The sequence below is a fragment of the Coffea arabica genome, chromosome 1e (genome assembly GCF_036785885.1).
Source record: "Coffea arabica cultivar ET-39 chromosome 1e, Coffea Arabica ET-39 HiFi, whole genome shotgun sequence".
NCBI classification, from domain to species: domain Eukaryota; kingdom Viridiplantae; phylum Streptophyta; class Magnoliopsida; order Gentianales; family Rubiaceae; genus Coffea; species Coffea arabica.
Window position 1 is genome coordinate 13,911,973 of NC_092311.1, and position 13,186 is coordinate 13,925,158.

Consider the following 13,186-nt stretch of genomic DNA (forward strand, 5'->3'; position numbering starts at 1 on the left):
CGAGAGAGGGAGAGGGAAGAACAAGAGTGAGCTTTCTTCATTTCTTCTTGATTCAAGCTACAAAGTGAGGAATCCAAAGAACTAAACCGATTAATCTTGTCTTTGAGGGGTTAGATAGTGTTTGGTGGTGAAAGTTTGGCAAGGGAAAGCTTGGGGCTGCCCTTAGTGATCTCTAACCAAGGTAAGAGAGCTTATCTCTCCAAGTTTTAGTTTCAATCTTGTTCAATTAAGCTTGGTAACTTGATTTTACGGTGAAATCATGGATGATTAACATGTTTTAGTAGTTTTCCCCTTTCTTATTTGATGAACTAGGGCTTGGGGAAATTCTGCCCAAATTGTTGTAAGATGCTTATATGTTGCAATTGAAGTTTCATAAGGTGTTGTGGTAGTGATTAGACCAAGAAATTAAGGAAAGATTCACTAGAAACCGAAAATTTCAGAATCTGGAAAATTATTGCCAACTTTCTGTCCGAAATTTTAACTGTATGTTAGAGGCTGATTTGGCCTTGGGTCAAAGAAGGAAAGTTGTAGAGAATGGTATTTTATCGGTGCCTATAAAATTTCAGCTCAATCGGAGCAACGTAGGTCATGAAAAGTCCGAAATACCCCTACTGTTTTAATTGTTTCCCAGCAGTCCGTTTCTTCAGCTAAGTTCAGTTTATCGCATTTTTTGACCAGGATCCATTCTGATTTAGCTCTGGGTCAAAACATGAAATTTGTAGTGTTCTGAAGTAGCTTTAAAATGCCTCTAAGAACACCTGAATTGGACTTTTGTACACTGAGTTATGTCCATTACAGTGTTCTGCATTTAAACAGCCGACGAATTGGTTTCTGGTTTAGTAATTCGAGAATTTGACTAAGTTACATTAGGAACTGGACTAAGTGACCTTCATGAATGTTGTATCTCTGTGTCTTAGCTTCGAAACGGCATAGGTTTCGTTTTAATCTGATAAGTGTAGCCTCGGATATGTTATTTCCGCATTTGTACGTCAAATCTGTCTTGAACTAAATTGAATTTCTGCACTTGTACTTAATGCGATTCTTGTTGTTATGATATTGTGAGCCTATGGAACGGCTCTTGACATAAATTGCTGATATGTATGTTGTTGGGCTGTTGTTGAAGAAAAATAATGAAGCCTAAATGGCTGGAAAATTAGGTAAACACAAAGGGCATGCTGCCCAAATTTACGCTCGAGGACTATATAAATACACTTGCGACTTGGGTCGAGTTGATATGAATAGTACTTGAACCATCTAGGGTACTTGAGTCTTCTTGTTCGAGGTATATAAGTAAGGACTTGGCCGAACTTGTACCCTTGAGAAATGAAATAATGATTGCTCAAAGTACGTTTTCCCTTGTACTTTCGACTCGCATGACCATTTCAAGTATAAATGTTACAAAGTTTTATCATTTAAAAAGTGAGCGAGTATCTCACGAGTATTCTCCAAGTGAATTTCAATTTCTTGATTCTTATTGAACGAAACGTCTAAGTTTCGAACTCTAGTCATGTTTCAAAGTTCTCAAATTGAGTTTTATCGCAGATTTGGACTCCGAACTCGGAGTATAACCTGAAAGTGACCAGTAGCACTATATCTTTTGGGTGAGTGCTTTCAAATACCGAATTGAACTTGATACTTGAACTTGATACGTGACCAATCTGATTACATGTTATATACGTGAATTGTAAGGGCAAGAGTGTACTTTATCGCACTTGCCCTTACGTGATATACTTGTTTATTGTTGCAATTGACTTGATATACTTGTTTATGGTGCGCGCACTTCCTGGAATTCCAGAAACCCTGTGGCGAGTTACTCTAGTCGAGCCGGCAAGGGCTTGGTCGATTGGGTAACGAACCCTGGGTCTCTTGTATTGTCGAGTGGAGTGATATCTCCTCGACTAACGGTATACTCGAGTATTACCACCCGTGTTTATTGAGGATTTTGGGCCCAGCTGGGGGTTTGAACGGTGGACGGAGAGTCGTGTAAGTGGTGTTCTACTGGATTGGTTACTTACTTGAAAGTTGACGGAGTGTCAACTACTACGGGATCAAGCTTCTGGTAATGCCATGGGAATTTGGCTCCTGAGAGTCATCCGTATCCTTATACTTTGGAGTGATTATTGTTTATTGGATTATTGTTTCTTTTGAAAAATTTTTACATTCGCCCATTTTAAGATTTCTACTTGACGTGTTACTGTTCACATTTATGAACACTTTATGCTCGTTACTTTGCTATATCGAAAACTCGTACTTATAAATAATGGTCAATTTGCTATTTGGAACCTCACTGGGCTTTTAGCTCATTCCACTCCATTTGTTTTCCTTTCAGAGGTACGAGCGAGGTGTGAGATATGTAAAGTCTAGCATAGACTAGCTGTTTGATTTTGACTTGTACTCACGCTATTTCTCGAATGGAACACGTTGTATTTGGATTGTATTCGTTTTGATCTAGTTTGGTGTATTGAGACTTCGTACTTCGATTTCTATTAATGTAAATTATAAGCTTGAATTGGGAATGTTATTTATGGTTCATGAATGTGTGTACGTGACTCGATTGAGATAGTGAGTGAGTCCTGGCGAGAGCTGGGCAGGCGGTCCGCCGAACCCTTTGGTACGCCTTAGGGGGAGGTGGGGTCGTTACACCTTTCCTAGATTAAATTAGAATAGGAGTAGATTAGATGAGTAAATAAATGACGAATGATTAAAAAAAAAAAAATTGGTACTGTACTGATTTCCCAGTGAATCAACAAAGAATATACCATTGCTATTAATATTGGCTATGGCTGTCAGCTAATGTACTCACTGGATGAAATCCAATATCGTCATCCGAGAATGAAAGCATCAAACTTCAAAAGAGCTCTAAAAAGTAGAAGACCATGAAGGAATGAAGGGTAATTGTGTGAGAACTTGTGATACATGAGAACAAGAAATGACACGACCTGGTGGGTTGCCGTGGCTTGGTAAATGCAATAAATGGTAGTAAATATTTTATGAAGATCATACCAAATTGAAAGAAAAGAGAATTCGTGAAATTCATGATATTTGGTCCTCAAAACGATTCTAGAAATGTATTTGACTCCAAATTCTCTCTCCTTTTTTTTTTAACAACTCCAAAAGTGTTCTTATCATTACTAGTTGTGGATATTTCTGTGAATTGAGGATAAGGTTGTTTTATTTGACTTTTGATTGGTAAAATCAAGGTTAAATATACTAAAGCCTCGTTCATTTTATCCCTATTTTCACTTTAATCCCCTAGACTTTTCTATAGACAATTCATCCTTTATGTTTTGGAACAAAAGTGTCCCTTGCATGTTAATTATATTTCTATAATGCTCCTAATGTTTTTTTTTTCTTTTCACTTTCCTGTTATGCTTGTTTCTCATTTTTTTTCTCCCTTCTCTCATTTCAACTAGATACTTTCTTCTCATTGCTATTATTATTTATATATTTAGCTGAAACCTTTAATCAACTTGAATTATTTTTTATTTTATATCTTTTATTTATTCATTTTTAGTAGTAATAATAATCAAACTCCACATAATAACAAAATATATGTCCTCTATGTGCAAAGCATATTTCATTATATTTAAATTATTTAAATACATACAAACAAATTAGACCTTAGAATTAATCAATTACCAATATTAAAGGTAACAAATGATAAGATCCTAATAAATCTAGTGAAAATCTTATATAAACTAATAATGTATCCGCTATAATGGTCGGATGCTTAACATATGAGCAAAATTTGGATTTTAAATTTAAATTTAGATGAGTTGTCATGCATTCAATGGTGATGATATATACACTGTCAATATATAAAAGATTAATCTATAAATCTAATGTTTAGTCAACTAGTTGGTTTGTTGATATGGTATGCTTTTAAATTCAAGTAGTCAAACGTTCTAGTCTGTTTATATCTGCTCGAATAGCTAAGCTGTAGATTGTATATGCTTGTCATTGTGAGAAGCATATAGCATTTCCCATGCCATGTCGGTTGTATTGAATTACTAATAATGAGAATAATTACAACAATTATAAAAAGGTGGCATACAATCAATAATACTTACGGGAAAGGTAAGAAAATAGTGGCATGAGAGAAGGAAGAAAATGAAAGGAAAAGAAAGTAGTAGAAAAGAAAACAAGAATGGGAAAAGAAAGAGAAAACAAAATAACTTGACAAGGGAACTTTTGTCCAAAAGAAAAAAATCAAATAGGGTGTAAAGAACCTATTAAAAAGTTTAGAAGGGTAAAAGATTTTTTTTTTCAAAGGGGCAAACTGCTAATTTATTTTAGTTGGAGAGGGACAAAGTGCAGGATTTAACCCCAAAAAGTAGTTATCAGTATGTTGAAATACTTTACAAATCATTGCCTGATCGCATTCTGGAGAAAATTTTATTTTACATGTATGATTTTGATTTTCCAAAACCAATAAAAAATTACTGTACCACATAATAGTGATGTCGTACCGCACCACCACGGTTGGTGACATTTTCATTGGCTTTGGGGTAGGAATAATTGAAGCTCGAGTGAATTGATTTTTTAAAGCAACAGAATGATTAGTCCTACAAGTTTATTGCTCTATGAGAGGGTCTGCTATAAAACTTACTCTATGAGAGCGTTTCTTGTGGGGTTGCCATCCCACATCGGTTTTTGGGGGGTTTTGGGGTTGGGTTTATAAGTCCCTGGGAGGACCTCAAAAGTTGCTGGCTTTTGAGGTTTCTTCTGGGATTAGGTTTATATATCTAATTTTCGTCAAAAAAAAAAAGAGAGCGTTTCTTACGTCATAGAAAATTACTTGTACAACAAATATTCGTCCCTCTTCCAACAGCCTTTTTTGTTGCACATATACTATCTGTGCCCTTTTTTTCATATTAAGCTTTAAACAAATTTTAGATGCACTTTGCATTTGAAATCTTGCCCTCGAATTGGGTTTGATGCTTCCTTTAAGTGCGCATGCAATAAAACCTCTATAAATTAATACTCGATAAATTAATAATCTTCATTAAATAATAATTTTTTCCATTTTTTACTTGAGCTAATGAGTTAAATTATTAATTTCAATAAAATAATAATATAATAATTTTTTTTGAAAATCTTACATAGTTTTTTGGTCCTATTCATATCTCAAATCAACAATTCACTAAAATTACATATCATATTTTAGAAAAATATGATTCTATTGTTGTTTATTTTTTTCTTAAAATTTAGATTTACTTGAATCTTATCCCTAACTTTTCTTATAGCATCTAAAAATCATGGACTTGAATTCTCATATTTAGTAAGAAATTATGAAGAGTTATTAATGTTTAGAGTGCTTCTTTTCGTCCAAAGCTACTATATCATTCCTAGGCCCTGTTTGATAATCCAGTTCAGCACTTAAACTAAATGGATTCAGATCTTAATATATTCATATCTTTCCTGGAAGCCCCCGCTGCAGGGTGTTGTCAAGTTGAATACGGAGTGTTTCAAGAGGGAAAGTATCAGGAGGAGGCTTGTTGCGGGATCATGCAGGTGGCTTGATCTTTGCATTCTACAAGGAATTCAAGGACGTCGACGTGCTGACTGCCGAGAGTTTGGCATTGCTGCAGGGTTTGCTCTTCTACAAAAGGGTTCGGGTTCAGAGGTGGACTCGGCGGGGTTGGTTCATTTGCTGGACTCAGGGACCTTGGCAAAATGGCCATTATGTAATTCATTACAGCAGATTCGGGGCATGCTTCAGAGCTTCAATACCACAGCTAGACACATATTCAGAGAAGCGAACGCCGTGGCAGATAAATTAGCAACAATGGATGCTCAAGATGACCTTTTTAGCACGACATTCCAGCAGCTTCCGAGGGATGTTAGAGCTACTATACTTCTAAATAGTAGGGAAATTCCTTTTGTTCGAACACAAATGGTGCGAGAGTAGAACCCTGGGTTATACTTTTCGCTACATCAGTGTAACTTGGTCTTCTTAATAAAACAAGCACATTTTGTGGGGAAAAAAAATACCGGTTGATAACAAAAAATTGAAAATCTAAATTAATTAAGTGTCATTAAATCTTCTAGGCAAAATTTGCTTCCAAAATTAAGTGATAAGCTATTCACTTATCATTGAATGTGATATGCACTCAAATATATTAGATCTAATACTTAACGATTCAATAACTTTATGGATTCAGATTTCACATTTCACATTTCACATTTCAGACTTCAGTTTTCAGACTTCAATTTTATAAAAAACACTCTTAGTTTCATTATTAGCAGGATTTTCAGTGATATGCTAGTAAGAATTTCTTCTTGAAGATAGTAATAGAATTAAATTATATTTATAAAGTAGATATAGATTGGTTTATGTTCCTTAGACTCCGTATGGATTAGGTATTTTTGGGGTAATTTTCAAAAATTTTAATGTAGTGATATATGTGAAAAACTTTTACTATAAATTGTTAGGTATTTTTGGTAGTATTTTTTAGGGTTTTTTTAGAGTGTTTTTGACAATGTAGTTTGAGATATTTTTAGAATTTAAAATTTTAGTGAAGTATCCTTTAAAATTTGGATAAAAAAAAAACCGTCACCCCCCACCACCCCTCCCCTCCTTCCTCCATAGCCACCAGCACCACTGTCCCTCCCCCACCTTCCTCCTCTATCCTCCCTTTTGCTCCCCTCTTCCTCCTCCCTCTTCTTTCCGTGCCCCTCCTTTCTCCTCCCTCTTCCACTCCCACCCTTTCCCTCCCCTCCGCTCCTTCTCAGTCGCTCCCTTCCGATAATTCAGGCTCTAAACAGATTGAAAGGGCTAAGCTTCAATTCGTTAGACAGCAAAAACGAAATTATGGAATTGTTGGAAAAATTGAATGAGTTGTGCAGCTCAAAAGGGTCGGGAAATGCTGCCATTGCCGCCAAGAGTGAAGGCCGAAGGGTTAGAGTTGGTAATTTGTGTTTTGCGGAAGCTTAAGAAATGCGGGCCTCATCGGGGCCTAGACTTGGCTCTGAGCACATTGACTTCACTAATTCATGGTACATATTTATTTTCTTATATGCAACAACTTTTGAATTGCTAGGATTTTCTTTCTATTTTTGAATTACTAATTCTAGGGGTTGGGGAGAGGAGGGGGAGAATTCATGTTAATGATTGGTAAGGTTGGCAATGTTGGATTGGTTCCATTTTTTGTTCTACAGTTTCATCATATCACATTCGTTTGAAAATATAGACTACCTTTGTACATCTAATCTGTGGATTTTATCTGGTGCTTAAGTCTTACTAGATTTGGTATGCGAGGGAGGGGAGGGAAGGGTAAGAGGGAGGATGAAGGAGGGGAAGGAAAAGGGAGGAGGAAGAGGGAGACAAAGAGGGAGGAGAGAGGGGGAGGGACGTTGGTGCTGGTGGTGGTGGAGAAGGAGGAGCGAGGAGGGGAGGGGTGGTAGAAATGTGGGTAGTGGGTAGTGATAGTAGGGGGAAGAAAAGTGTTTTAGGATTTGGTAATTTTGTTACTCCCTCCGTCCCATTGTTAATGTCATATTTCACCTTTTTCATTGTTCCAAAATTAGAGTCACGCTACACTATTTTCCTTCTAACCTTCCGTCCTTGCCCTCATAGTGCATGTGCTAGAAAATTCAAATAAATTTGGTGGGACCTACTATTTATTATCCATTTGGAGAAGCAAGAGGAGTACGTGAGACTAACTCTCACTTTATAAGGCCAATAATAGCGCGTGTCTCTAACATACAAAGGGATGCTTTTGGTTAAGATGGGACCCACGAAATCATTACTCCATGAAAAATACAAAGTGCAGCTGACCATTGTACTTGCGACGGGGTAAATTTGGAACAAAGGCTTGGCTGTCAATAATGATATCATTGTACATAAAAAGTTGCATTCCCTATAAACGTCTCTAATATTGGGACGGAGGGAGTATTTTATTTTGGAAAAATAGTTCAAAACGTTCCTCACATTTTATAAAATAATTTTTTTAATCCCTCACTTTTAAAAATGTACTTTTACGTCATTTACAAATTAACATTTATCAAATTTGGTCCTTACCTAGGTTTCGGACTAGTTTTTAATTAGAATCCACCACATGCCTTGTACGTAATCATTTTTTAAGAGCAAAATTGTCAAATTAAATTTTACATAATCTGATTCATAGTTCTTCACAATTTTCAAAATGAATTTTTTCATCCCTCACATTTTACAAAATAAATTTTTTCATCCCTAACATTTCAAAGAATGATTTTTTCATCCTTCATTGATTATGTATACGAATGACTTTTTTTTAAAATCAAATAGATATATACATGGGTTTTAAAAAAAGTTAGTTTTTCACTTATGTTTATTTCCTTTTACTCGAAAATTGAAAACAAATAAGATATTTAATTCTAAACATTATTGAGTGTTTATATCGAATTAAATTTGGACAAAAAAATTTAAAAAAAAAAGTATGACAAAAAGAAGCAAGTGATGGCACTTTCAAATTTTAAGACAATCACAAGGCAAGTAATTTAACTGTTGGTCTTAAAGGTGGTGAGTAGAAATTTCAAATTTAAACTGCAATTTGTTAACATGACTATATAATTCAAATTAGAACCTATTAATTAGATGGTTTTATTATGCAACTCAATAAATGAATTATTACCAAAAGAGAAAAGGCCACAAATATTGAATAAGTTCACATGGTGAAATCAAATAGATATATACATGGATTTAAAACAAAATTGTTACTTTTAAACCCATATATATATATATATATATAAATTGAATAGCTTATGCACAACTACAATTAGCCAATTTAAGTGAAATCAAATAAACATACATTACATGCTATTCATACTGTTCAAGTGAAATCAAATAGATATATACATGAGTTAAGAAAAACTATTCATACACATGGTCAATGAGAGATGAAAAAATTCATTTTGCGAAATGTGAAGAATGAAAAAATTCATTTTGTGAAATGTGAGGGACGAAACAATTCATTTTGTGAAATATGATGGGATTATGGATCGGATTATGTTTGATTTGATAATTTTGCCCCTAAAAAATGATCACATGCAAAGCATGTGGTGGATTCCGGCTAAAAATTAGTCGAAAACTTAGATAGGGATCAAATTTGACCAATGTAAATTTGTAATGGATGTAAAATTACACTTTTAAAAGTGAGAGACAAAAAAAGCCATAAATGTGAGGGACGTTTTGAGTGATTTTTTCTTTTATTTTTGTAAGTTGTATTTAAAATTGTGTTTTAAATACACAATTTTTGAACGTTTTGAGTTTTTAGAGTTGTTACTATAGACTCTAAAAAAAAATACAATTTTTAAAAATAAATACTTCTTCCATCCCATTGAAAAGTGTTATATCTTTTTTTTTAAAATGTTCCAAAATATTTGTCATATTAAGAAAGTCAAAATACTTTTAGTTTCTCTTTTCATTATAGTCCCTCTTATTAATTATATATATATATATATATATATATATATATATATATATATATGCTTCCATTCAAATTCAAAATTTGAATTTGTGGGGTTAAGATTGGAAAGAGAAGCATAAACAATACAATCAAATCACTATTATTAAAAAGTCAAATTTTCAAAACATGCCAAAATAATTGGGACAGAGGGAGTACTAATCCATATGAAGCCTTTGACTTTGAGCCTCCTTTTATTAATAGAATAATTCATATTTTTATAAAATAAAATAAAATTTTAGTTGGTTAAATGAGTGTTTCTTTGCATTGTAAGTACTCTTGATAAATTAATGATTTATTGATTAATTAATGCCTCTTTAAATTAATAGAATTTATATTATTCTAAATTTATTAATTTATAGAGGTTTTACTATATGTCCAATTAAAATAAGGATTGAAACGTTAGGTAGTTTTATTAAAATAACTGACAACCTTACAATATTTGTGCACAGGCCCAGCATATTACAGCGGTGCATGCTAGCACACAGGTGAGGTGAACAACCTCTCTTCATCACAAACTATGTTTGGAGCATATCGACTAATCTTAGTGCTTAAATCCATATTATTGATATTACCTATACAAAAGGAGTACATTTGAAACAGTTTAGCTAAAATTATTGATATCCTCTACCAATGTAGATAGCCTTATCTCCTTGGTTGCATTTGCGTTGATGAGTAAGACTGCTTGTCGGTGACGGTGACTCTAATCCTTCTTCACTACTTCTCGGCTGCTTTCACCATTGCTATCTTCATAACTTGTGCCTCATCTTGCAATTTCTCACCTGCACTTCTTTCCTTTAGAGCCCATGCTGCAACTCTTGGTTTTCCAAATGAGGATTGAAGCTATAGATTTTCTTGTTTTCAATTCTGTATTAATTTGTGCCTTAGGATCTAGTTTTCAAAGAGACGATAGTACTAGTAATATGCATGCCAATAAACCCATGCACAAATTAACCTGCCTATAGCAACAAATTTGACAAGGAATTTCAAATGTATTCTACATTACAATGCTAGAAGGCAGTTGTGGGGCTAGAAACGTAATTAGTGGGGGATGATATAATGTGTAAATATAACAATACAAGCATTGAGATATATGGGTAAAATACAAAAAAGACCCCTATGGTTAAACTAACCTATAGAAAAGCCTTTTATAATTTCAAATCATATATTCCGATCCCTCAGTGGTTTGAACTAATTTGAAATAGCAAAGGAAATCATCAAAACCAACAGAGACAGACGAAATGATACAACTATCTTGGCTTAGCAAACTTATGGAAAAATCCCCTGTGATTTAACCAATCAACAAAAAAGTCTCCTATGGTTTGCGGCCCCTTTCCTGCACCTCCTCACCTTCTCATCTCCTTCCCGTAACCATAACTATCATAGGAGGGAAGGGAGAGAGTGCAAGAAAGGGCGATCGATTGCGACCGCTTCCCTCTCTCCCGCGACCAACTATGGTCATTGGAAGGAAAGAAGGTATGGAAAAGTAACTGTGAGGAGATGAGAGGGAGTGCAATGCAGGGGAGGGAAGGAGAAGGAGAGGAAAGAGAGATGAGAAAGAAGGAGAGGGAAGGGGTAGTGATGGAGGGAATGGTGGCGGTGAAAGATGAAGAGTGGTGGTGGCAAGAGGTGGGGATGGTGGAGGAGGAAGAGATGATGGTGGTTTTTTTATTTTTATTTATTTATTTTGTGTATAGAAATAAGGTGAGTTGTATTTGAGAGTTTTTATTTATTTATTTTGTGTATAGAAATAAAGTAAGTTATATTTGGGAGTTTTTATTTATTTATTTTGTATATAGAAATAAGACGAGTTTTATTTGAAAATTTTAATTTATTTCTTTTGTGTATAGAAATAAGGTGAGTTGTAGTTAGTAGTTTTGGGTGGCTTTTGAGAATTTTATGAGTTCTAAGGGGTTTAATATGTATATAAGCTAAAAATTTGATTTTAAAAATTATTTTCCAGTCAACCACTTGCAATATAGGCATGTTTATCTCAAACTCATAAATTTAAATGATTTTCATAGATTTTTCACATTTGTTCTAACTATGAGGCATCGGATTGAATGATTGGAAACCATAGGGAGCTTTTTTTGTAAGTTTTTTTTAACCGCAAGGGAATTTTTTGCAATTTACCATTTTATTTAATTCTAAGGCTATAATAGGTATATCAATTGAAAATGTATTTATTTCCCTTTCAAATACTTGCAAAAGAGGCATGTTTATTTCAAATTTTGTTAATTCAGACTATTTCTATTACTTTTTTAAATTAGTACAAACTACGAGATACCAAATTGTATGTTTTAAAACTATAAAATTTTTTTCTGTATGTTCACTTAATTACAAGAGACTTTTCTATATTTTATCTTGAGATATTATATGGTTAACATATAATATAAACAATATACTTGAAAAATTATGTATATAATAGCTGTGTGTGTGTGTGTGTTTTTTTTTTTTTTTTCTGTTGTAAAAGTGAAATGAAGTAAAAGTAATTTTTGTAAGTTTCAATCGTAGTTGAAAAAATTAACAAAATTTTCAATGGGTTTGTCTGTTTAAAGAATATTGAGAGCGAAGTAGAAAATGCGTAAAAGTAAAATTTCGTGTTTGTGGGCGGTTTTAATCAAGTGTGAGGGCTGAAATATCTAGTTATCTATTCATAAGTTAAGTTAGAATGTCAAATAAGTATCTTAAATATATAAAAGGGGGAAGGGGGAATAGCTACAGTGCAGCCATGGGCCGGTTTCGATGCTAATTCTGATGACTTCGTGGGGTGTCTTGGTCTTTCCATCAACAAAATCCTCCCAATCACACAACAAAATCCATCACCCCGAATACAGGCTACCCTGCGCTTGGCGCAGGGCCCAAAAACTAGTCCTATTGAAGAGTGATGAGCGCAGGGCCCAAAAACTAGTCCTATTGAAGAGTGATGGACAATATTCGATAATGTGAGGGTATAGTTATTAATTTACACATATAAATTAAAGATTTGATTAGAGCAGTGGGAACAAATGAATAATATTCTATAAATGTGGAGGCAAAATAATTAATTTACACATATAAACTAATGATTGTGGTATGTCCCTGCTCTGAATCCATCTCTGCTAGACGGAATTGAATATTCAGGTTGAGTTGGGCTCTAGATAAAGCCAGGTATTTACATAACAATTACACTAGTCAAGCACTAAAGCCACATATTGTCCTCAAGTCCAAGCAAATTCTAAAGTCTAAACCATTCAGCAAAGCTCTGCATTGATGACGAAATTTAGAATTCAAGTCTCAAACATTGAATAAGCAATCCCCTCTTTGGCTTTTTCGATTGCCATGTAATGCTAAATTTATTTCATGCATCATAACCAAGAAGTAAACTAATGTTATAATCTCAGTTGCATTGATGACGAAATTTAGAATTCAAGTGTCAAATTCTGAATAAGCAATCCCCTCTTTGGCCTTTTGGATTGCCATGTAATGCTAAATTTATTTCATGCATCATAACCAAGAAGTAAACTAATGTTACAATCTCATAGACTGACATTTTCTAATTTAATACTGGATGATTGATTTATGGACCACATTGTTAAATCTGGAGAATCAATTTAACTGATCCAAAACGCCTAAACTACCATCCACTATGATAAAACTATTATGAGGCAGCTTAAAGTTAGTAATCCATGCCATGTGAAGAACATAGTAAAGGACGACTTCCACGATTTTAGGAGATATTAGGAATACTAAACCATATC

At 34.0% G+C, this 13,186-nt stretch overlaps 1 long non-coding RNA gene across 1 annotated transcript; it reads left to right on the plus strand.

Moving 5' to 3' along the window:
- On the plus strand, window positions 1-2,437 carry LOC140021320 (uncharacterized). Its single transcript, XR_011825133.1, has 3 exons — window positions 1-181; window positions 1,543-1,601; window positions 2,330-2,437. It is a non-coding gene; the product is annotated as an uncharacterized lncRNA (long non-coding RNA).
- Window positions 2,438-13,186: the final 10,749 nt, after the last annotated feature.